The following is a 27,262-nucleotide window of genomic DNA, read 5'->3' as shown; positions in this document are numbered from 1 at the left end:
TACTGAATGCCCTTTGTTCTAACTATCAATTAAGTCAATTACATACAGCAGTATCATACATATCAAATATATAGCTGTAAATATATACAAAAATTGAGGCAAGAGCCAGAAACACATGAACTGAATATTAGATAATATATACATAAAATAAATCATGAATATTATAATAATAATAATAATGATACATGAATCAATACACACACACACACACACACACACATACACACACACACATATACATATATGTATATATATATATATATATATATATATATATATATATATATACACTGTATGGACAAAAGTATTCGGACGCTTGACCATTACACCAAAAGGGATGTAATGACATTGTATTCAAAGACATATACTTTAATATGAAGTTAGATAGATAGATATATAGATAGATAGATAGTGGTCACAGTGGGCTGGCTTACAGTGCCATATTACCACTTCTCCTACCCCCTTCATTGTAAAACTAACAAATTCCATTCACTTACATTTTACATGACACTTCTAAAATTCCACTTCAACCACTGTATATCTATTATAAATGTGCATTGACCCCTGTGTTTTGTTTTTTTTATGCGATTTTAGTTCTAAAGCGTCTTTGTGCTTTGGTTTTGTTTCAGGTTTTGCCTCAAAATCATGAAAGGTTTTGGTTTTGGTTTTGGTTTTGGATCTCGACTTAATTAAAAATTGTGGAATAACAGGCAAAATTATGTGATTTTTACATGTTTTTAGTCCGATATTACTATTTAAAGCATTAACAGTCATTTACAGTCTATATTCTAATGATCTCTTCACAACTGTCCACATTTTCACCAATTTTGCCCAAATTACTGCCACTGTTCCTCTCTAATGTATGGCTGCTGACCCTCTCCAATGTGTCACACGTACTGCCTAACAGATACCTACTTGGTGTATCTTCTTTTCTTTTAAATTAACCATTGAGGAAGATGACCAGCGACCGCTGGTCCATGATTCATTTGTTAACATCACTTTCTATTCTCCAGTTCAACAACCAAAATGTTGGCTTTTGTATGTACATTAGCCACAAAAGTGTCAGTCCCTATCACTGAAGTGCTTGGTTTGTTAAACTATGTGCATGTCCTTTTCAACATAGGGGTGTATAGGTGGGCCCAAGGACAATGCACCATTTAAAATTGTGCCCTCTCACCATCTTTTAAATGTCTACTAATGCCGCCGTCCGTAGTTGAGGTCTTAGGTCCACTCTCGTCTAATGAAGGATTTTGTAAATCTTCCATTTGCATTTTCTGACTCAATGAAAAACATAATTAACCAGTCTACATGGTTTCTCTAACTCCATCACATAGCATATCATATTATATCTCCATCTCCACATGTATTCTTGGCTAGTGCCAAATTCTGTCCTCTTAATTTCTCAGAATGTGGACTTTCAATTGCTTTGTCTTGTCAAGACAGATGTTTATGGCAGCCAAATCCTAAGTGAACTGTCTATTTAGTAATACTTCACTAATATATATATATATATATATATATATATATATATATATATATATATATATATATATATTACAATATAATACAATATAATAATAAAATATATATATATATATATATATATATATATGATTATATATGTATATATATATATATCTAAATATATATATCTAAATATAGATATAAATATATATGTATGTATATATATATATATATATATATATATATATATATATTTATATATATATATATATAAATATATATATATATATATATATATATATATATATACACATATATATATATATATATTTATACATTCCATTTTGATATACATGGGTCTTTGGGACCGCCTTCGCCACAATTCTCGGGCAGTCCCCTGTTCCCCGGGGGCTTTGCAAGGTGAGGGTTCCAGTCCCACTACCACTGCCTTTTCAGGTCACCTGTAGGCACTGTTCCCCAGAGGCACAGGCCCCTCGGTCTTCAAACACCACCAGGCTTCCGCTATCAGATCAAAGTTACCCACTGATTCTGGGCATCCCTAACCAACGGTACTACACATTATTTTTTGCCAGTGCCAAATTTTGTCCTCTTAATTTTTCAGAATGTGGAATTTCAATTGCATTGTCTTGTCAAGATTGATGTTTTTGCCATCTAAATCTGCATCAATGTCAGTTACACACACCTACTTGTGGGGGAAAGCCAACTATTGTCCTATCTGAACTGTCTGTTTTATATATTTCTTACACTAATATAACATATAAATATTTCACTGGACAATGCTCATTTTATTGCCAATCATAATACAGTTATTTTGGGCTAACTTTGTGGTGCTGATTCTGAATATAACATTGGATTTGCTTGGCTCTAATTTTTTTTATATATAATTGGTACTCCTTTATATAGCGACAGCAAATTACGCAGCACTTTACAGTTACTTTACAATTGGGTATCTACTTGTCTAAATATCTACTGATGCCTATATCCATCTAATGGCATGTGATTATTACTGCCTCTTTACTCTCCATGATACATATGGTTTAGTGTTCGAAATTTAGTGTGCACAACATGTTTCAACATTTTTGTCTCTTGCACCTTGCACCTTACACTTCATACACTAAATTGTTTTTGCTGTTTAATTAGATTTAGATAATTAAATTAATTAAATTAATTTCTTATCCTTACACACACCATACACTGCACCCCACCCTACAAGTCCCACTGTTTAATTCACTAGTGCAGTATTACGGCCCACATCAACCATAATCGTACCATAAGCAACCACTTAAATAAAATGAGTTATTTGAAAGCTCAGCTCTTGGCTAACAATGAATGCTCTGCCCATCGATAAGTGCATAGTACTAGTCTTTGAAGTTTTTAGTAAAATTATTTATTTCTATAGTGATTAAAATTGGATATGTACTGATGCATCTGTTCTTCTAATAACATATTATAATGCCTTTTCACGCTCCATGATGCACGCTGTCTAACGTTCCAAATTTAGTGTGTGTGTGTGTACTATTTCAACATTTGGAATTTACATTAATTTTGCGTTGTTGTTTAATTTATCTAATGGATTCAGTTGGTGGCATGGCAGATGACAATTTATTTGCAGCCGCTGCAATGGTCTCAGTGTCGGACTGGGGCATGAAGGGCCCACCGGGGGACTGCAACACTAGGGGCCCACCAGAGGGGGTGTGGTCAGCCATCATAGAGGCGGGACCTGACACTAGAGGGGGAGTGGTCAGTCCGCGAAGGACAGCTAGCACCTTAGTGTAGTATATAAAGCATACAGTGTGTGTATAAAGAGTACAGTCTTGACCTGCATATTTCCCTTCTGCTATTTATCACTATGCTGTAGCATTGTGTGTGCAACTTCCTTTATAAAGCCTAATTTCCAGCTCAGCATTAACACAATTAAATAAAAATAATGTTGCCTGTCTGACAGGAAGTCATTGACTAAGACTCAGACTGTCACAAAAGCAAATCAGTGGATGTTAGCCTAATAATGTATGGATTTATTTCATTAATTCAATGGGGAAAAAGTTAATGAAGTCTTAAAATTAGAGACCTGCTTAGTCCTATAGCAATACGCAAAATCATATTCCTTGTAAATATATATATTTGCGAAATGTGCTAAACATACTTGCATGACAAAATGTTTCTTAGCTGACAACTGAAGAATTTGCATTCATTTCTAACAGTGTAACTGAGATTTTCTGTTTTGGAATAATAAATGCCCAAGCATGTTGCATAACATACCTCTAACAGAATTTAGGATCTCAAATAAATTACTACTGGTTTCTGATGATGGGTCAACTGAAACCCGTTAGCTGCATTCAGGCCCGGCGCTCCCATTAGGCAAGGTTAGGCAATTGCCTAGGGCGCCAGGCTCTGCAGGGCGCCTCGAAATTAAAAAAAAATGACTATGGTCATTTAAAACTGAAATCCACGGGAAGGAGAGGAGGGAAGGGGCTATGAATCTTACCTGCATGAAGCTGCTCCTCTCTGCTCTGTCTTCTCCTCTCCGCTCACTGAGAGTGACAGGCCGTGATGATGTCATCATCACGGCCCGAAAGCTGAGGGGAGGGAAGCGCAGCGCCAATTTTGACAGGGGGGCGGCGATTTTTAAAGGGGGGGCGCCGATATTTTCACACTGTGCCTAGGGCGCCAAGGACCCTAGCACCGGCGCTGGCTGCATTTTACAAAATAAAAAGGAAAAGCGAAAAAGAAACAGGAGGAGTAGTTTCACTGCAATGAAATGGGATTATCGTGTCCGGACAGGCAGAGTGCAGACCTCTGCCCTGTACCCAGAATCCTCTAGGGAATAATCAATCACCAGCTCCCAGGTACAAGGGAGAGAAGATGCCCTCTAATGCAAAAACATCCCCAGTCAGTCGGGGTTCTAACATTCTAAACAACACCCGAGTGCATAAAACAAAAAGCAGATGTGTTTTATAACATTCTGCATTCTCAACTTATTTAATACAGTAAGCAATATCCATTCTCCTACTCATCGAGCCAGTCCTACGACAACCCGAAATACATTACGAAGTACATTAGACGGCATACAGTCTACTTGGTAACTGGCCACTGAGCAAATACACCTGATAGTGTAGCGCTATGAGACCCACCTAAAAAAAGAGAAGTGTTCTGTGCCGGGCAGCGCAGCTCTGGAGTGCCAAGGTTCTGTGGCAGTGATCAGTACACTGTGAGATTGGCTTTCTCTCTTGACTATAACTTCCGCCTCTGTTTTATATCACTGGTGTTCTCTTCCTCTGTCTACCTCACACGGGGACTGTCCACTTGCATATTGATGACTAGGGAGGGGCGATCGCAAGCAGCGGGGATGCCGAAGAGGACCCTGGTTAGGACAACGGGCCTCCAGGTAAGCTCCGCCCACGGGTAATAGGGGGTGTGGCCATAAGGTAGCCGGGCCTACCGGTGATTTCACCAGTAGCCCGCTGGGCCAGTCTGACGTTGAATGGTCTACATTCGGGCGCTGAATGTTGAAAATGCCCGTAAAAAAACCCTTACACGCAAACCCATTTTTTTTCCAACTTAATACAGATATCACTGCCCCACACAAAGTTACTCTCACTAGAAAAAACTTAAAACTTTGAAAGAAATGCATCTAATTGTTTTTTGGGTTCTGCTGCTAATAGTCATACAGCAAAAGCACACTGTTTTACTCCACTAAATATACCAGTTAGTTCAGAATGATATCTAACTCAGTCTATATACTAATACTATAAATAGGCATTAATAACAACCAGTAGCCACTACTTTGTCTAAACACTCTGACAGATTGAAATGTAAACCAATTGATCAGCAAAGTATTCTAGTTGGCTAAGCCGTACAGAACTGATTTACAATAACTGGCCTAGTGATTAGCACTTCAGCCTCACAGCACTGGGGTCATGAGTTCGATTCCCGACCATGGCCTTATCTGTGTGGAGTTTGTATGTTCTCCCTGTGTTTCCGTGTGTTTCCTCCGGGTGCTCTGGTTTCCTCCCACACTCCAAAAACATACTGGTAGGTTAATTGGCTGCTATCAAAATTGACCTTATTCTCTCTCTCTGTCTGTGTGTGTGTGTATATGCTAGGGAATTTAGACTGTAAACTCCAATGAGGCAGGGACTGATGTGAATAAGCTCTCTGTACAGCGCTGCAGTATTAGTGGCGCTATATAAATAACTGATGATGATGATGTGTTATATAATCACAAGTATTCTATTGTTTTATATGTCTTTTTTTTACCCTGAATGCTATTTTCAGAGCAGAGCACTGCAGCTAACTTCTTCCCCACACACTGCCTGTTCTAACGAAAAGAGGGGGAGGAGTGGACACCTAATAGTGCAGTATTTAAAAATAATCTCAATCCACAGCAGCAGTGATATCAAATATGCGTACCAGATGGATGTAGAGAAATAGTGTAGATGTCGAGAAATAGCTTGCATCAAACAATAGGTCCAACTTGTTATCTCAAAAGAATACAGAAACCAATAACAGAGTGGTGTCCTTCAGCAAGATGATTCCCAACACATCACTACACACACCAATTGTGTTTGTGCGTACAAGAAACAATAAAAAAGACAGCTTATCTGAGTTAACTATAACTGTCTCAGTAATCTTGGTGCTTCCAATGGGTGCTTACAGAATGTTATATAGCTTCCCAATGTGCTGTATTCACATTCAGCATTTTTTACAGTTGGTTACAAGGTTGAAAGATACTTTCCGCTGAATGGTCAATATATTTTCAGAGTAGATTTATTTCTGCATGTTCTCGAGTTGGGCTCCAATCGAAATCTCTAAGAGTAATTTCAAAGCATAATTTAGAACAGTGGTTCTCAAACCTGTCCACAGATATCAACAACAGAGCAGATTCTGTGTACTCACAGGAGCATATGTGTAAAAGGGAGGTGTTTGCCCCAGGAGTCTAAAAAAGGACACAGGTATTATCCAGCACTATGCAGAGAAAGGCTGCAATCAGAGTTACACATTTGTACAGCAGTTCACCTACATTAATGAGATACAGGTGGAGGAAATATGTGTGACAAAATAACAGTAAAGAGTCTGATTAACTTACTTGTTTTGAAGTTGTTAAAAAAACATCTTTTCCACAGCAACCAATAGCCTGACAGGGTGTGTCTGCAATCAAACAGAGCACCTGTAACAAACTCCCTTTTAAAGACAAGGTGGGAGTGCCATCTGTTCATCAAGTTAAGACTGTGGGAGTAGTGTAAAATATTTAAACCTGTTGGTTTCATTGCTCAGTTGTGACTGATGCTAGATAGTGGCTTGGAAGTCTAGTGGATCACAAGAAAGAGTGTGGAACTCTATGCTGTCAATTTACTTTACCATTCTGACTATAAAAGCAAACATAAAGGCAAGAAGGTGTTCATGTATATAATATATATATATATATATATATATATATATATATATATATATATATATATATATATATATATATACACATACATACATATATATACACCTGCCAAGATTCCCAGTTGGAATATCAAGTAAGTAAAGGTAAGCTTAATTCACTTAAACCATTCCCAATCTGACAAACATGCCCCTTTTGGCAAGACCACACCATATTTCTAAGAGATCACATCTCTTTTTGATGCCATCATTCTTTCAGTACTGCTTGTGAAACTTGTAACTTGGTATTGTCGACGGGTATGCACATGATATAAAGTCAAAAACCAATAATATAAACATGTTCAGAAAAAGAGGGCAGATACTAATCAGAAGTACAGTAAGTCGGATATAAGCCCAGCTATCATTTACATAGTGAGACAGTTAATACCCCCCACACTGTTGTGCAATAACTAAGCTTAACTAGGTCCCCCACACACATATTAACACTAAACACACACACATCAGGAATGTTTTGTGTTTAAATAGCAAAGCAGAGTTGGGATGAGATATGGGAATTACTATTGCTTAATATAGCTTTTCTATTTTTATCTGTCTCTAACCAATGTTCCGTCACATTGATTATGCATGAACTTTACCATGCTCTGCAGTCTTCTCTCTTCCTGCTGGATTTCTTAAATGTTTTAAATATCATTTCAGCTTTTAAATTGAAGTATGGTTTTAGTAAGTTTTTAAGTCAAAAACATATGCACAATGCTCTCTGTGACTAATTTATAGCACATACATAATGTACATTGTCATTTCTGTAAATAATATTTGTATATTCTGCATATTCTGATGTGATGACCCACTGATAACACACAAAGACTTTTCACTTATCTCTTTCTGAAGTGAGGGTTAGATGAAGTCCTTCCTCCATGATTAGTTCATGGCCGCACCAGCTCCTGAACTCAAAGATGCCACCTCCATATGAATAATTATCTTTTATTTATTAGGTGCCACAAAAGTCCACAGCGCTGTACAATAAAATGTATAGTAATATACAATATACAGACACCAATGATCCATAACACATTAAATAATAAATAAACAACAAAATCATACAAAAACCAGACATCTACTATTTAACAAATAATGCACATATAATTTGGTAATGCAGGTCAAGTTATTTACAGGACAGTAAGCGAGATTGATGGTAATATCCAACATAAAGTAGGCCTGGGCTCAAGAAAAGAGGGCAAGGTAAAGTATGCCTAAAGGCAGAGCCGTAACTTAGAATTCTAGCACCCTGGGCGAGAAAGACAAATGCCGCCCCCCTAGCCCTCAATTTTAACCAAATTAACCTAAAATATTCCTAAATTGCGCCCCCCTTCAGTGTTGCGCCCTGGGCGGTCGCCCCTGTCGCACAGCCCTAGTTACGGCCCTGCCTAAAGGTATAGAGAGGGATGCAATAGTAGAAGGAGAACACGAGGGAAGAGGGCCCCACTCGTGAGAGCTTACATCTTAAAGGGAAGGGAAAGACACAAATAGGGTGGCACCTAGAGGGGGAGTGGAGGTGATAGCCAAGGCAATGGAAATAGGAGGAGAGCTCAAAGCCTTAAATAAAGAAATTAGTTTTAAGGGCATACTTGAAGCCTTGGAGAGAAGAGGCTAATCTGACAGGTGGGGACATAAGGGAAGAGGTGAAATATAGATTTGGGTTTCATCAGCATACAGGTGGTACTTCAGGCCAAAGGAGCTGATGAGGTCACCAAGGGAATAGGTATAGTGGAAGAAGACCAGGGGGAGCAAGAATGGATCCCTGGGAAACTTCAGTAAGGGAAGAGGGGGGAGGTGGAGTTGGGTGTAGAGAAGGAAAGGAGTGGTTGGTGAGAAAACCAGAAGAGGACAGTGTTATGTAGGCCTATAAATTGGAGAGTCTGCAAAAGGAAGGAGTGGTCAACAGTAGAAGGAGAGAGGTCGAGAAGGATCATAATAGAGAAATGACCATTAAATTTAGTAGAGAAAAGTTTGTTAGTGATTTTAGGGAGGGCAGTTTCGGTGTAGCGGAGGGAGTGAAATACGGAATGGAGTGGGTCAAGGAGGAAGTGAGATAAGAGAATGGAGGTGAGATGGTCTTAAACAACCCATTTAAAAAGTAACTAGAGAGAGTGGCAGGGTCAAGGAATGGTTTTTAAAGGGGAGACAAAAGAATGTTTGATGGTGGATGGGAAGGTTTCAGATGAGAGACATAGGTGGGGTGAACAAGTTGGGAGTAGGCCTACTTTGAGAGGGAGCAAAGAAGTTGAGAGTAGATGGGGTCATCGGGGCAGGTGGAGGGGGTGACGAGGATAGAAGTCTGTGGACTTCATCTACAGATACCAGACTGTAGGAAGAGAGGAATAGACGGTGGTTGGACTAGGGAATGGAGGTGGCAACACTCCAGTTTTTCTGATTCATTCCTTTTTCTCCATCATGTTTACTTCAGCCAACAAAAGCTCTGTACATAACCTGTCTGTCACAGAATCCATTCACAAAACATAGCTGTGTCACAAGCTGAGGGCCTTTCTTTTTGTAATTGAAAACGGGAACGACAAATGTAAACAGAAAATGAATTACCAAACACAATGCAATACAATGGCAATTAAAATACTAAAATGATTTAATCTATTTGTCATACGCTACTGTTTATGATCTACAAGAAATAATGCAAACAATTACTGTGGAATTTCCTTTACACTAGTGGGAGTATTATCCTGTACATACACTTATTATTATTTTTTCATCATAAGCAGTGCATTGAACAGTATTGTACCCTTTTAAACTTGCTTTAGATATATAGTTTATTTTTTTATACATTTTAATCCTACCCTAACTAGAGATGCTTATGCTTGGTTCCCCGAGAACCGAACACACCCAAACTTAGCAGATCCGAGTACCAATCCGAGCCGGCTCGGTACTTTCACGCGCCCTCGTAATTGAAAACAAAGCAAAACATCATCGTTATGTTGTCGGATCTTGCAAATTTTGGATCCAGCGCCATTTCACAGAGGGACACGGAAGGGGTAGCTCGGTTCTTGGCAGTCTCTAGTGCAATTGGGCAGCCTCATAGGTAGAAAAGAAAGAGGAGGGGTAGCAGCGTTCTTCGAAGTCTCCAGTGACATTTAGGAGAGCTCCATTGCTTCATTGCTAATTGTCATTGCTGAAATAGAAATAATAGGTCTGGCAGGCTTGGTCTTTTAAATCTGCAGTCACATTGTACTGTCATATTTAGGTAACACACAAAGGAGAGCTCCATTTCTCCATTGCTAATTGTCATTGCTGAAATAGAAATATTAGGGTTGGTAAGCATGGTCTTCTAAATCGGCAGTCACATTGTACTGTGTTATATAGGTAACACACAAAGAGGAGAGGTCCATTGCTCCATTGCTAATTGTCATTGCTGAAATAGAAATAATAGGGCTGGCAGTCTTGTTCTAAATCTGCAATCACATTGTACTGTATTATATAGGTAACACACAAGGAGGAGAGGTCCATTGCTCCATTGCTAACTGTCTTTGCTGAAATAGAAATAATAGGGCTGGCAGTCTTGGACTAAATCTGCAGTCACATTGTATGGTGTTATACAGCTCACACACCAACAGGACAGCTTCATTGCTAATTGTCATTGCTGAAATAGAAATAATAGGGTTGGCAGTGTTCTTCAAAATCTACAGTTACATTGTACTGTGCCATAGCTCAAGCAGAAATAGGAGAGGTGGTAGTGTTTAATGCTGAAAAAGAAATTCAAATAATAGGGCTGGCAGTGTTATTAAAAGTCTCCAGTCACATTTTACTGTGCCATAGTTCAGACAGAAACAGGAGGGGTGGCAGTGTCCTTGTCACTCTCCAGTCTACAGTCACATTGTTCTTGTCACTCTCCAGTCTCAGTCATGATGATTCTAATCCCTCTACCTCATGTGCTAAAGCCTATGTTCAAGTGCATACTGGTTTTAAGTCAGGGAAACAAAAATTTAAATAAAAAGTTTGTACCTTTGTAAATAAAAAAAACACCTCTGTAATAAAGGTGAAAGTTTATTGTAGAAAACATAAAATTACCAACATGCCATTCTACCCAAAATATTACCAAGCATACATGCATCAGCTAGCTCCCTTCTCTCAGCTAGATCTCAGCACCTGCAATGTACACTGTCATTATATTCACCCTCATCAGTGTGTACATCATCCTCAGGCAATACTAATTCATCCCCACTGGAATCCACCATCACAGAAGTCTGTGTACTTTGATGTAATTGCCGGTAATGGCCTTCTTCATGGAAAAGAGCTGTCAGGATTTTTGGGCAATTCTTTTAGACCAGACCAAATGTCAAAATGTTGTGCAGACTCATCTGCATCACCACTGGGTGTCTTGGGAAAGCAAATTTTTTTCTTAGCAGCAATTTCCAGAGAAACTAAAGGAGGAGACATCATTGTGTCATGTACCACTTGAGCTGTCAGCTTGCTTACCAGGAGCTCATTGCAGCTCTTGAGATCTGGGTCAGTTGGAAAAAAAAGTGAAGCCATAGCTCTTAAACCTAGGATGAAGCACAGTTGCCAAAATGTAATGATGCGATTTCAAGATGATAACTCTTGGATCCTGGTGAAGCGAATAAAGTACTTATTCTACAAGTCCAACATAGTTAGCGGAATTGATTTGTTTCATTTCCTCCTTAAATATCTCATGCTGCTTTTCAAAAAGTCTAATTAGTGGAATCACTTGACTCAAGCTAACAGTGTCTGCACTCTCTTCACAGGTGACTACTTCAAGTGGTTTCAGCACCTTGCAGAACACGGAAGGTATTCTCCACTGCACTGAACTAAAGTACATTCCCCCTAAATTCTATTCTTCTTGCAGCTGATGCATGCTGTTGCATAATCCAGAAAATGAACCTAAATATTTTGGGACACAGACAGCATCTCCTGCATGTTACTGTCATTTTTTAAAAAGTTTTGTACCACCAAGTTAATCGTGTGAGCAAAACAGGGAATGTGATGGAATTTACCTGCTGTAATGCTCTAACAATATTGGTGGTATTATCAGAAATCACATATCCTCAGGAGTCCAAGCAGGATAAGCCACGTTGCAATGGAATTACTTAGTTTTTTGAAACAGGTTGTCAGTAGTATTACCTCTGACCTGCGTGTTGTCTCGTCTCTAATAACGACCTCTTACTCCCACCTTCAAGACTTCTCCTGTGCTGCTCCTCACTTTTGGAATTCCCTACCACGCTGAATCAGACTTTCCCACAGTCTTCAAATCTTTAGATGCTCTTTGAAAACCCATCTCTTTTTTAGAGGTGACCTTATCCTCGATAACACTATTCAACTGCATCAAATAAAACAAGACCGGCACAATAATTGGTTAGCACTTCTGCCTTCCAGCACTGGGGTCATGAGTTCAATTCCCGACCATGGCTTTATCTGTGAGGAGTTTGTATGTTCTCCCCGTGTTTGCGTGGGTTTCCTCCGGGTGCTCTGGTTTCCTCCCACACTCCAAAAACATACTGGTAGGTTAATTGGCTGCTAACAAATTGACCATAGTCTGTGTGTGTGTGTGTGTGTGTGTGTGTGTGTGTGTTAATGAATTTAGACTGTAAGCCCCAATGGGGCAGGGACTGATGTGACTTTTCTGTACAGCACTGCGGAATTAGTGGCGCTATATAAGTAAATGGTGATGATGATGATGATGAATAATATCCATACAGTAGTAAATAAGAATTCCAGCACAAGAATTAGAGCACCAGCAATCAACATAATAGAGACGTAACAACTTCCATATAAACGTTACAATTTACTAGTGGAACAAAACAAAGAAAATTGTGCTGCACAGATTGAGAACGAACTGTAATAACTTGATGCAGTTTTCTACAGGTTTTTTAAAAAAAATAACTTATTATGTTTCAATATTGGTTACAGAAGAGAGCTGAACAATCAAATAAATAAAATATAAGCCCAGAAGTTCACAGATAAAACTGCAGTCAAAAATAGTACTTGATTAGCAAATCATATGTCAAGTATTCCTTCCTTTGTTTAACAGGTTATTTGCATAGTATAGTACTCTTGCAGTGGATAAAGTTATGATAAATATTAGCGATTAGTTATAGACTTATACTAGGGCTTTGTGTTAGACTGCTGGAAGGGAAGAAGTTAATGTTGGATTGCAAATTATGTTTTAAAGGTTTAAGATTATGTTGCTGGGGGACATTTAGTGTTAGGGGTAGGTTAGATTGCTGGGAGAGGATAGTGTTAGTTTTAGAGGTAGATTAATTTTAGGTTAGGCTTTTTAGGCTGTAAAACAGAGAGCACGGTTAGACTGCTGGGGGTGTTATGGGTTCAGCTTAGGTTTGGAGTAAGCCTGAGGTTTGGGTTGTTTTAGGAGCCAGATGATTGGACTACTAATTAGAACAATACATATGTGTATGTGTTTACACTTACAAGGAGCTAGCGCGGTATGTACAGTACTTCAGTGTTGCTATTTAACAATAGTAAAGCTAAATATCTAAAATAATTATTTCTATTAAAACACGAATGAGAGTCCTATGTAACTGAACCCTACTAGGGTTATGATTTTTTGAGGAGAGCTAAGTGCAGGTTTGGGAGATGTTTAGTCCTGCACAACATAAGTATTGAATATTTAAGAAAATTATGTAACCCTTTTAGTTTTACATTAGTATAACCTTATAGCTTTGGAGGCATAGGCAAACCGAGGGGGGGGGGGGGGGGGTTGCTGAGTGCCTGTAAACCCCCCTCCAAGCCTGGGGCACTGTATATTTGAGGTGGCTGGACCCTGCCCCCGCTTCACACAGCTCTGCTTAAAAAGGCACTTAACAGTAGTGCACGCAGCATTGCCCATGTATATTATGGGGATAGGAAGAGTTGGAGAGCAGCCAAGCACTGTCTAATATTATAGTTACGCCCCCATGCATGCTGGTCACACTCACTGACGGTGTGGTGTGGAAACCCCCCTCTACAAATTCTGCGTTTGCCCCTGGAAGGGAGAGCGTAACCTAAACGTTTTTGTAGTTAATTGTGCCTAGCACAGGGTAATGTACATGCCACGTTTTACGCTATAAGCAAATTTAGAGAGTCTATTTACAGACTTGTCTTGGCCTGGCTACACCCACAGCATCTATCCACCCCAAATACTACCACTCATATCTCCTGCCATTTAATCTCACCCCCAAGATATTGTATTGAGAAAGGATTATCAGACCTCAATTAGACTGACAAGAAAGCTCTGTGAGGGGATAAAGTGATTATGGACAAGAGAAAGCAAATAATGGAACTTTACTAAATGGTGAGCTCTGAAACCAGATTACATAGAACTATCAAAAATACAAAAATAAAAATAATATTTTTTATATAATAATTCCTTAATATATTTATTCTACAAATACAAAGTGAAAATAAAAAAATATAGGGTTAGATCCCTTTAAGAATATTGAATAACTCCTTCCACAGTCATTGGACATAATGTTTACATCACCAGCCCGTATACACAGCAAGCTGCAATCCTGTACAAGCTGGAAGGACAAGACACATCTGGGACAGGGCGCTCTAAACTATCAATCTCTATGTAACAGCAAGGCCAGCAGAACTAAGGCACAGAAATAGCACTTATTCTCCAGAGAACAAACTATTCCAAAAATAGTTTTTTCTGCTAAATGTGCAACTTATGATCCATTTTCATCATTTCTACTTTACAATGGAGTTGGTGATATTTTGCAAAGTCCAGGTAGAGCACTGTTAACTATAGAGGTTTGTTTTATTGTTCCAGCAAGCAATATTGAAACATAATCAGTTTTTTTCAATAAAATGTATGTAGGGGGAACACAATGCCAAATTATTGCTGCAATTTATTTGTATAGATACGACACATAAAAGATGAATGATTTATAAAAGTTGTAGGTTAAAAAAGAAAATAATAATTTCATTAATTTCTTTGCACGACTGGATAACACAGAAGAGTTAAACCTGTAGCCTGAATTTTCTCTTCTCTGTTTCCTGTGCCTTTATTTGTCCCACCTCCTGTTACTTCTCTATGTCTCCTGTGCCTTTTATTTGTCCCACCTCCTGTTACTTCTCTATGTCTCCTGTGCCTTTTATTTGTCCCACCTCCTGTTACTTAGCTCTGTTCCTGGGCCCTTATGTGTCCCACCTCCTGTTTCTTCTCTCTGGTCACTGGGCCCTTATTTGTCCCACCTCCTGTTTCTTCTCTCTGTTCCATGGGCCTTTATATGTCCCACCTCATGTTTCTTCTCTCTGTTCCCTGGGCCTTTATTTGTCCCACCTCCTGTTTCTTCTCTCTGTTCCCTGGGCCTTTATTTGTCCCACCTCCTGTTACTTCTCTGTGTTACCTGTGCCTTTTATTTGTCCCATCTCCTGTTGCTCCTCTATCTCCCCTGTGCTTTATTTGTCCCACTTCCTGCTACTTCTCTCTGTCTCCTGTGCTTTATTTGTCCCACCTCCTGTTTCTTCTCTCTGTTGCTGGGCCCTTATGTGTCCCACCTCCTGTTTCTTCTCTCTGTTCCCTGTGCCTTTATTTGTCCCACCTCCTGTTTCTTCTCTCTGTTCCCTGGGCCTTTATTTGTCCCACCTCCTGTTTCTTCTCTCTGTTCCCTGGGCCTTTATTTGTCCCACCTCCTGTTTCTTCTCTCTGTTCCCTGGGCCTTTATTTGTCCCATCTCCTGTTACTTCTCTCTGGTCACTGGGCCCTTATTTGTCCTACCTCCTGTTTCTTCTCTCTGTTCCCTGGGCCTTTATTTGTCCCACCTCCTGTTTCTTCTCTCTGTTCCCTGGGCCTTTATTTGTCCCACCTCCTGTTTCTTCTCTCTGTTCCCTGGGCCTTTATTTGTCCCACCTCCTGTTTTTTCTCTCTGTACCCTGGGCCTTTATTTGTCCCACTTCCTGTTTCTTCTCTCTGTTCCCTGGGCCTTTATTAGTCCCACCTCCTGTTTCTTCTCTGTGTTACCTGTGCCTTTTATTTGTCCCACCTCATGTTGCTCCTCTATCTCCCCTGTGCTTTATTTGTCCCACTTCCTGCTACTTCTCTCTGTCTCCTGTGCTTTATTTGTCCCACCTCCTGTTTCTTCTCTCTGTTGCTGGGCCCTTATGTGTCCCACCTCCTGTTTCTTCTCTCTGTTCCCTGTGCCTTTATTTGTCCCACCTCCTGTTTCTTCTCTCTGTTCCCTGGGCCTTTGTTTGTCCCACCTCCTGTTTCTTCTCTCTGTTCCCTGGGCCTTTATTTGTCCCATCTCCTGTTACGTCTCTCTGTTCCCTGGGCCCTTATTTGTACCACCTGCTATTTCTTCTCTCTGTTCACTGGGCCCTTATTTGTCCGACCTCCTGTTTCTTCTCTCTGTACCCTGGGCCTTTATTTGTCCCACCACCTGTTTCTTCTCTCTGTTCCCTGGGCCTTTATTTGTCCCACCTCCAGTATCTTCTCTCTGTTCCCTGGGCCTTTATTTGTCCCACCTCCTGTTTCTTCTCTGTGTTCACTGGGCCCTTATTTGTCCGACCTCCTGTTTCTTCTCTCTGTACCCTGGGCCTTTATTTGTCCCACCACCTGTTTCTTCTCTCTGTTCCCTGGGCCTTTATTTGTCCCACCTCCTGTTTCTTCTCTCTGTTACCTGGGCCTTTATTTGTCCCACCTCCTGTTTCTTCTCTCTGTTCCCTGGGCCTTTATTTGTCCCACTTCCTGTTTCTTTTCTCTGTTCTCTGGGCCTTTATTTGTCCCACCTCCTGTTTCTTCTCTCTGTTGCTGGGCCCTTATGTGTCCCACCTCCTGTTTCTTCTCTCTGTTCCCTGTGCCTTTATTTGTCCCACCTCCTGTTTCTTCTCTCTGTTCCCTGGGCCTTTATTTGTCCCACCTTCTGTTTCTTCTCTCTGTTCCCTGGGCCTTTATTTGTCCCATCTCCTGTTACGTCTCTCTGTTCCCTGGGCCCTTATTTGTACCACCTGCTATTTCTTCTCTCTGTTCCCTGGGCCCTTATTTGTCCGACCTCCTGTTTCTTCTCTCTGTACCCTGGGCCTTTATTTGTCCCACCACCTGTTTCTTCTCTCTGTTCACTGGGCCTTTATTTGTACCACCTCCTGTTTCTTCTCTCTGTTCCCTGAGACTTTATTTGTCCCACCTCCTGTTTCTTCTCTCTGTTCCCTGGGCCTTTATTTGTCCCACCTCCTGTTTCTTCTCTCTGTTCCCTGGGACTTTATTTGTCCCACCTCCTGTTTCTTCTCTCTGTTCTCTGGGACTTTATTTGTCCCACCTCCTGTTTCTTCTCTCTGTTCCCTGGGCCTTTATTTGTCCCACCTCCTGTTTCTTCTCTCTGGTCACTGGGCCCTTATTTGTACCACCTCCTGTTTCTTCTCTCTGTTCCCTGGGCCTTTATTTGTTCCAACTCCTGTTTCTTCTCTCTGTTCCCTGAAACTTTATTTGTACCACCTCCTGTTTCTTCTCTCTGTTCTCTGAAACTTTATTTGTACCACCTCCTGTTCCTCCTCTCTGACCACTGTGCCTTAATGTGTCCCACCTCCTCTTGCTCCTCTCTGCCCCAATTGCCTTTTTTCCCCACCTCCTGTTGTTCCTTTCTGTCCCTGTACCTTTTTTTGTCACACCTCCTGTTTCTTTTCTCTGTTACCTGTGCCCCACCTCCTGATACCAGTGTATAGAGGTGTGGCAGAAATAACGTGGGTAGGAAGAGGGAGTGCCAGCACCAGATGATTTGAAGGTATACATATTTTTACATTTAGCCCTACTTCCTGCCCCTTCATAACCTGGAGGGGAGCACTAGGCTCAGGACTGGCACTCTGCCCTGTATGAAATCAGGGAGTAAATATATCAAGCTGACAGTTTCCGGCAGGTTTAAAAAGTGGAGATGTTGCCTATAGCAACCAATCAGATTCTAGTTATCATTTATTTAGTACATTCTTCAAAATAATAACTAAAATCTGATTGGTTGCTATAGGCAAAAACTCCACTTTTTAATTCCGCTGGAAACTCAGCTTGATACATTTACCTCCCAAGGTGGAGCAGTAGGTTTGTTGCTGTTTTTTGCCCTGATACCAGACTGCTGCAGGTAGAGGCAGTAAGACTATCCTAAGACTTTGGTGGGGTGTTACTCACCACTTCAGGCTGTGCTGGGAAGACACCCAAAAGTCCCATTTTATCATGCCCTCCACCTCCTAATGCAATGAGGACAGCTAGGCACACTCCTCCAGGTTCCATCAATAGTAGGGTAAGAGCCCCCAGGATAGTGATTTGTTTGTTATTTATCAATATTAATTACAATTTGTTTTCTTGTTTTGCACATGTGGTCCAACTGCAGCAGCTGGATAGCATGGGTGGTAATAGGAGTCTCTGGGTTTCCGAAGCAAATATTAATTTCTTACTGTTTCTCCTACTTATCACTGAGAACTGCAAGGGTTAAGCTTACTGCTTCTTTTTAGCATCATATAACATTTTATGGTAATCTGTCAAATTAAATATTGTTTTTGCTCATGTCCCCATAATCCAGTGTAATGCTCCCTTGTCGTGTAAGTGTGTATTAAGGGATGTATTTGAGTTAGCGATATCGATGAAGTCCAGTTGAAAGACATTGCCATGAGTAGATATTGTGTTAATCTAGATATTGTATAAAGGGACTTTGTAAGGGGTTATGTTCCATTATGTTCCATTCCTACGTACAACTCTTCAATCCAAACACTCATCCATATAGATGAAAAAGAATAATAGGGGAACAACCTTGTGCATTATCATAATAAAAATGTTTTAATCATAAAATGAATAAAATAACAAAAGTACAGAACCCGTACCAAATAGCAAAGACAATAACAGCATATAGAACATAACATCCATTTAGAAGAGCCTCATTACTTCCACTTTTGAGTAAGTATATACCCTAAGGGGTCTGGTTTGAAGTGAAGAAGCACTGAATTTTTCACACACATTGGCTAATCATAGTGGAATATTGCGGATTTCCTTATATATGGTGGTGGACTTTACATTTTTATATACATTATTGTACATACTACACTATGTTGGTATATGTCTTGTTTTTTGGACTTATGAATCCTTTTTAGGGGGGTATTCAATTGTTGCTTTTAACGCGCTAAAACAAAAAAAACGAGCGCTCTAAAAATATTAGCGTTAATACGGTAATATGCGCGTAAATACCGTTAATACGGTAGTTTACTCGCTGAATTTCATCTCCCTGAGCTGCGAGATGAAATTTAGCGAGTTATTACCGTATTAACGCTAATATTTTTAGAGCGCTCGTTTTTTCTTGTTTTAGCGCATTAACGGCAACAATTGAATACCCCCCTTAGGGTCACATCTTTCATAAGTCTGCATTTGTGGAAGGCACTTCGATTTATTGTTATCATCCAAGTACGCTGAGAAGAGAGAGCAAATGTATGTATTTACTATTTCTTTCTGTTGCATATCTTAGTGATGTGCCCCAACAGAATTTATTATTATTGTTTTATAGATGACCTCATCTGACAATTGCAAGAGTCCTAGGAAGAATGGAGTTTACTTCCTGTCTTATGCAGAATTGTGAACTGCAGTTGGAAGAAGGACAAAGCCACCAAGGACACTGCCCAAGTTTAAATTGCTGGATTGTCCTGAACACACCTCCTGGCTGCATGTGATGCAACCTCCAATCTGATCAAGAGAAAGAAAAGAAAAAGGAAGAGTAGACTTTATATATAAAATCGTGGAGAGCACTTCATGTTTAGTAGAGGTGATTTGAGGGATACATTGTGAAAATCAAGCACTTCACCAAGGAAATGTTTAATAAATATTTTGTAAAAACTAGAGATGGGCGGGTCCGGTTCCCCGAGAACCGAACCCACCCGAACTTTGGTATATCTCCCGCCCGTTCGGTATCCAAATCGAGGCGAAACGTCATTGTGACATCGTCCGATCTCGGGGCTCGGTTCTCGCGATACTTGAAGATTATAAATACACGCCTCCACAGCAATCCATCGCTATTTGACAGAGGGAGAGAGCAGGATGTAGTCACAGGCTGATTAGAGCAGGGACAGAGAATACAATATTCTGATTCCAATTGTGCTAACAAAAATCACTAGAGAAGAGAGGAGGATAGAGGGGGTTTTTTTCCCCCCAATATTTGGCACTCAAAGTGCTTTTTGGGTGTCCCCCATTATTTTGCCTAAATATTTCTGGCTGTCAAAATTACTATCTGTCAGCAGTATCTACCAACTAATTTTTAGCACCCCCCAGTGCTTTTGGGGTGTCCCCCATAATTGTGCATAAATATTCCTGTCTGTCAAAATTACTATCTGTCAGCAGTATCTACCAACTAATTTTTAGCACTCCCCAGTGCTTTTGGGGTGTCCCCCATAATTGTACATAAATATTTCTGGCTGTAAAAATTACTATCTGTCAACAGTATCTTACCAAATAATTTTTAGCACTACAAGTGCTTTGGGCTCAGAATGGATTCAAAGCAGTCCTAATGTTAGTGTTCCCAGTATGTCATCTGGGCAAGGCGGTGTCAAACTACACAGTGTTTCGAAATCAGTCCAAAAAACAAAAACAAAAAAAAAATGACTGTGTTGAAGCGAAAAAGAAGTGTTACTGAGCAAAAGTTAAGTGCCGATAAAAAAAAAATTGCCAACATGCCATTCTACACACGCAGTGGCAAAGAAAGAATGAGGCCTTCACCTTTGGCTATTAGTGGCAGATCCCAAAAAGTTACCGAGCCTACAATTGGTGCACAACTACTGTTACGCGTCAAAGCCGAGCTGCAAGATAACAGAGAGGCATTAGAGGATAATGTTTTCTCTGATTCAGAAATGACACCAATCCCTGTGGAGAGTCCATCCAACAGTGGGATGTCTAATCGTGAGCATTCTGCTGATGTGTGCTTTAATAGCCTGAGTGTAGCCGGTGATACACAAATTGAGGATGACACTTTGGAATTAGAACATGATGAGGGGGAGATTTGTGTAGGCGATGAGGGCGCTAATGAGGATGTTGATGAGGATGAGGTTGTTTGTGTAAGTCCTGCACCAGTGACAGCAGCTCTGGCACGTGACAAGAAAAAGGCCATTGTCATGCCTGGGCATAAAACAAAAAAATCCACTTCTTATGTGTGGAATTATTTCTACCCAAATCCAGACAACAATTGTATAGCCATTTGTAGTGTATGTCAAGCCACAGTCAGTCGAGGGAGGGACCTTAACCATCTTGGAACCTCGTCTATGTTACGTCATTTAACGAGAGTTCATGGCAAAGTTTTGGGAAAAGCTGAAAGTTCTTCCAAAAAAATTACAAGCACTCCATCATCAGATAAGACCCACCGCTCACCGACATCCCGATGGCTACAAAATGCAACCACCACACCATCCTCATCAATATCCTCAGTAGCGCTCGGAGTTAGCCCGGCATCCCACTTATTAAGGTTGGATGACTCCTGCACTATTATTGATTCCTCTGAAGAAAGCGTTAGTCCCACTGCTACTTCTGTTGCTGCTGCTGGGGGTGAATTGTCATCCCAGAGGAAGGCCAAGAAAAAGAGCAGTCTTACATTTCAACAATTAACTGTGAAACAATAATTTGCTAGGGGAAGCAAATATGACAGCAGTCACCCTGTCGCCAAGCGAATCACAGACGCCATGGCTGCAATGTTAGTGTTAGATCTGCGTCCAATATCCACAATAAACGCAGCTGGTTTTTCACAGTTAATTGAGGTTTTGTGTCCGCGTTACAGAATTCCATCGCAACACCATTTCTCCCGTAAAGCAATTCCACAACTATACCAAAAAGTGTGAACAAATGTAGAATTTGCGCTGAAAAATGCCATTCTGCCCACTGTCCACTTAACCACAGATATGTGGACAAGTGGAAGTGGCCAAACCAAAGACTATATGACTGTGACAGCCCACTGGGTTGGTCATTCACCTTCACCAGCAGGAACAGCAGCAGCATGTACACCACTACGTAACATTTGTCACAGGCAGGCCACTCTTTGTATCACCGGCTTCACTAACAGGCATACAGCTGACAATTTGTTATGCAAACTGAGAGATGTGATTGATACATGGCTTATACCACTCGGACTCTCCCCAGGATATGTCATTTCTGATAACGCCAACAATATAGTGCGAGCATTACAGCTGGGTGATTTCCAACACATTCCCTGTTTTGCTCACACCATAAACTTGGTGGTGCAGAGCTTCCTACGAAATAACCGTTAGGTGGAGGAGATGCTTTCGGTGGCCCATTTCAGGCATTCAGCCACAGAATGTAGGAGATTACAGCAGCTCCAAGAGCAGTTTAACTTGCCCTGCCACCAACTTAAGCAAGAGGTGGTAACTAGGTGGAATTCCATCCTGTACATGCTTCAGAGGATGGAGGAACAGCGCAAAGCCATCCAAGCATATTGGACAAGCCATGACATTGGGAAAGGAGAGGGGACGTATTTCACTCTTGCACAGTGGGGAATCCTTTCAGTGCTGTGCAAGGTGCTGAAACCATTTGAAGTTGTGATGTGTGAGGTGAGTGCAGACTCTGCTAGTTTGAGCCAAGTCATTCCTTTAATTAGACTATTGGAAAAGCAGCTTGAGAAAATGAAGGAGGAGCTGAAAGCAAGCAATTCAGCAAAGTATGTTGGCCTTGTCGATCAAGTACTTCTTTCGCTTCACAATGATCCTCGAGTTATTGAGATTTTGAGCTCGGATCAGTACGTTTTGGCCACTGTGCTTGATCCAAGGTTTAAGACCTACATTGAGTCTTTACTTGTAAATGAGCGAGATGTGAACTTTTGCTAGGAGCTATTGCTCAGCAAGTGGGCCGCTGAACTGGGCCTCTGCTTGACGACGTGTCCTCCTTCACTTTCTCAAGCTGCTGCTGCTCGTAAAAAATTAAATTTCCCAAAAAGAAGCAGGGAAGACGCAGGGGGCAGACCAGAACAATTTAATGTCTGGGCTGGTTTGAAGGATTTTTCAAAAAAAATGTGTCACTTTGCCCATAACTCCATCCAATACGAGTATAAACATGCAAAGGATGGTGGAGGATTACTTTCAAGAGGTAGTTGATATGGAAATGTCAGACAGTCCCTTTCCTTACTGGGAAGAAAAGCAGGCCATTTGGAAACCCATGTACAAACTTGCTTTGCAATACTTAAGCTGCCCACCCTCCAGTGTGTACTCTGAACGAGTGTTCAGTAGAGCAGGGAACTTAGTCAGTGATCGCCGTAGAAGGTTACTTTTCAAAAATGTGTAGAAAATGATGTTTATAAGAATGAACTACATCTTCCACGAGGAAGGCCTTCACCATCCAAGACATCCAAGCACTGACTGTTCTCTAATGGCAGATTCAAGCGGCGATGAATTGATAGTCTGTGATGATGACATACACACTGATGAGGGTGAGGATGAAGCTGAAGATGATGACGATAACATCTTTTTAAAACTTTCTATGTAAGTGTAGGGTGCAATCTACCCCCAAAGAGGAAAGGGACTTGTGGCATTTCCATATCATGTACCGGCTAGGAAGGCTGCTGTTTGGGCAATTTCTACCTAAGGGTAGGGTGTCATAGACAGAGTGACCCCAAACTGGCTTTGTCCATTTCTCTTAATATTGTACAGTCTATAACGGCTGAATTTTTTTGTCTTTTATACAAGTGGAGGGGGGCCTAGAGAGACCAAAACCAAACTGGCTTTCTCCATTTCAATTAATATTGTACAGTCTATAACGGCTGAATTTTTTTGTATTTTATACAACTGGCGGGGGTCCTAGAGAGACCGAAACCAAACTGGCTTTCTCCATTTCAATTAATATTGTACAGTCTATAATGGCTGAATTTTTTTGTATTTTCGACAAGTGGAGGGGGGCCTAGAGAGCCAGAAACCAAACTGGCTTTGTCCATTTCAATTAATATTGTACAGTCTATAACGGCTGATTTTTTTTGTCTTTTATACAAGTGGAGGGGGGCCTAGAGAGACCAAAACCAAACTGGCTTTCTCCATTTCAATTAATATTGTACAGTCTATAACGGCTGAATTTTTTTGTATTTTCGACAAGTGGAGGGGGGCCTAGAGAACCAGAAACCAAACTGGCTTTGTCCATTTCAATTAATATTGTACAGTCTATAACGGCTGAAATTTTTTGTCTTTTATACAAGTGGAGGGGGGCCTAGAGAGACCAAAACCAAACTGGCTTTCTCCATTTCAATTAATATTGTACAGTCTATAACGGCTGAATTTTTTTGTATTTTATACAACTGGCGGGGGTCCTAGAGAGACCGAAACCAAACTGGCTTTCTGCATTTCAATTAATATTGTACAGTCTATAATGGCTGAATTTTTTTGTATTTTCGACAAGTGGAGGGGGGCCTAGAGAGCCAGAAACCAAACTGGCTTTGTCCATTTCAATTAATATTGTACAGTCTATAACGGCTGATTTTTTTTTGTCTTTTATACAAGTGGAGGGGGGCCTAGAGAGACCAAAACCAAACTGGCTTTCTCCATTTCAATTAATATTGTACAGTCTATAACGGCTGAATTTTTTTGTATTTTATACAACTGGCGGGGGTCCTAGAGAGACCGAAACCAAACTGGCTTTCTCCATTTCAATTAATATTGTACAGTCTATAATGGCTGAATTTTTTTGTATTTTCGACAAGTGGAGGGGGGCCTAGAGAGCCAGAAACCAAACTGGCTTTGTCCATTTCAATTAATATTGTACAGTCTATAACGGCTGATTTTTTTTGTCTTTTATACAAGTGGAGGGGGGCCTAGAGAGACCAAAACCAAACTGGCTTTCTCCATTTCAATTAATATTGTACAGTCTATAACGGCTGAATTTTTTTGTATTTTCGACAAGTGGAGGGGGGCCTAGAGAACCAGAAACCAAACTGGCTTTGTCCATTTCAATTAATATTGTACAGTCTATAACGGCTGAAATTTTTTGTCTTTTATACAAGTGGAGGGGGGCCTAGAGAGACCAAAACCAAACTGGCTTTCTCCATTTCAATTAATATTGTACAGTCTATAACGGCTGAATTTTTTTGTATTTTATACAACTGGCGGGGGTCCTAGAGAGACCGAAACCAAACTGGCTTTCTGCATTTCAATTAATATTGTACAGTCTATAATGGCTGAATTTTTTTGTATTTTCGACAAGTGGAGGGGGGCCTAGAGAGCCAGAAACCAAACTGGCTTTGTCCATTTCAATTAATATTGTACAGTCTATAACGGCTGATTTTTTTTTGTCTTTTATACAAGTGGAGGGGGGCCTAGAGAGACCAAAACCAAACTGGCTTTCTCCATTTCAATTAATATTGTACAGTCTATAACGGCTGAATTTTTTTGTATTTTATACAACTGGCGGGGGTCCTAGAGAGACCGAAACCAAACTGACTTTCTCCATTTCAATTAATATTGTACAGTCTATAATGGCTGAATTTTTTTGTATTTTCGACAAGTGGAGGGGGGCCTAGAGAGCCAGTCACCAAACTGGCTTTGTCCATTTCAATTAATATTGTACAGTCTATAACGACTGATTTTTTTTGTCTTTTATACAAGTGGAGGGGGGCCTAGAGAGACCAAAACCAAACTGGCTTTCTCCATTTCAATTAATATTGTACAGTCTATAACGGCTGAATTTTTTTGTATTTTCGACAAGTGGTGGGGGGCCTAGAGAACCAGAAACCAAACTGGCTTTGTCCATTTCAATTAATATTGTACAGTCTATAACGGCTGAATTTTTTGTTTTTTTCAGCAAGTTGAGGGGGGCCTATAGAGACAGAAAGCAAACTGCGTTTTTCCATTTCTTTACATATTTAACTATAAGTGTAGGGTGTAATATACACCCAAAGACGATGGCTGCATTGCCAATATGCATAGATGGAGAGGAAGACAATCTGTTTTGTGTGTAGAATAAATGAAGGCCTACCTACCAGGAATTAAACTGTTTTTTTGTTAATTTATTAGCTTTACAATTATATTACTTATCCATGAAACAGGTGGAGCACTAAATTGGGTTATTTTAGGCCCAAAAACATTGATTTTCCAACTAAATAGCAAAACAAAACCAAAACCAAAACACGCAATGGCTGTTTTGCAAAACCAAAACTAAAACCAAAACACGACGGTAATCCAGATCCAAAACCGAATACAAAACCGAAACACGGGGGTCAGTGACCATCTCTAGTAAAAACCCACTAGGAAGCCTTGTAGAGATCCTCTGTGCAGGGAGGAAATTACATGAAATCTACTACCTGTAGTGTGACAGGCTAGCAGGATCTCCTGCAGTAGAAGTCTGGGTGCCAGCAATGTGATCTAGATTTTCTTCCTGGAGGACAGCTTGTCCTGCCAACTGGGGTTAATTCTCATAGTCAGAGAGATTCTGCCTTGCCCTAAAGAAGAGAACAGAGAAGAGGACTACGGAAGCTGGAGAAAGCATCTGCTACATTCCATCCTGTGAAAAGGGGAAAAGGGAGACACTGTCCTACTAAAGAGTAGACTGCCACAGAAAACAACGTTGCTTTAAATAGGGAGCCCTTATCCTGCAGATTACTCTGCAAACATTTCATGTTTCATAGGCTCCTGACCAGGTTGAAGCTAGAAGGTTTATACTGTGTCTAACTCAGCAGGGAGCTCAGGAGGCCTCAGAGGCCTCAATATCCAGGGTGAGCCTATGACAGTCAAGGCCCCTTGTGCACAGTAATTGTTAGTTCGAGTGTTCCCACAGTTTTATGTGAGTGGACTGGCCTGGAAGCAAAATTAACTTATTCAGACTGTCTCTATATTAGTAATGCATCAAACCAAGGCTTTTTGTTATACATTTGACTAAATACTGCATGTTTAATTTACAGATGCTCAGGCTCGGTTCCTCGAGAACCGAACACACCCGAACTTAGTTGATCTGAGTAACGAGCTAGCTCGGTACTGTTGCGCGCCCTCGGAGTTGAAAATGAGGCAAAGCATCATTGTGGCGTTGTCGGATCTCGGAACTTTTGAATTCCTTTGTAAGATCCAACATAGCGAGGGGTGGGATGGAGGGCGGACCCCCACTTTTCTTTTCTGCCACTGCTGTGTGCCAATGGGTCCTAGATGTGGTAGGAACTGCCGTGTGTTTGTGTCATTGCTCTGTCGCTTGCCATCCAGCCAGGTCGCTGCAGTATTTGTCCGAAAGTGCATGAAAATAATATTTTGACTTGTGAGGTAGTCTAAATTGACTGCCAAAGACTTGAAATTAGTGTTATTGAGGTTAATAATAATGTAGGAACAAAAAAAGAGCAAAATTATGTGATTTTAGCAAATTTTAGGATTTTTTCTAAAAAAACCAAAACCAAAACACACGAGGGTGGTTTTGCCAAAACCAAAACACAAAGCTAATCCAGAT

The sequence above is a fragment of the Mixophyes fleayi genome, chromosome 1 (assembly GCF_038048845.1).
Source record: "Mixophyes fleayi isolate aMixFle1 chromosome 1, aMixFle1.hap1, whole genome shotgun sequence".
In the NCBI taxonomy this organism is placed as follows: Eukaryota; Metazoa; Chordata; class Amphibia; order Anura; family Limnodynastidae; genus Mixophyes; species Mixophyes fleayi.
Note: the sequence above shows the minus strand (reverse complement) of the source record.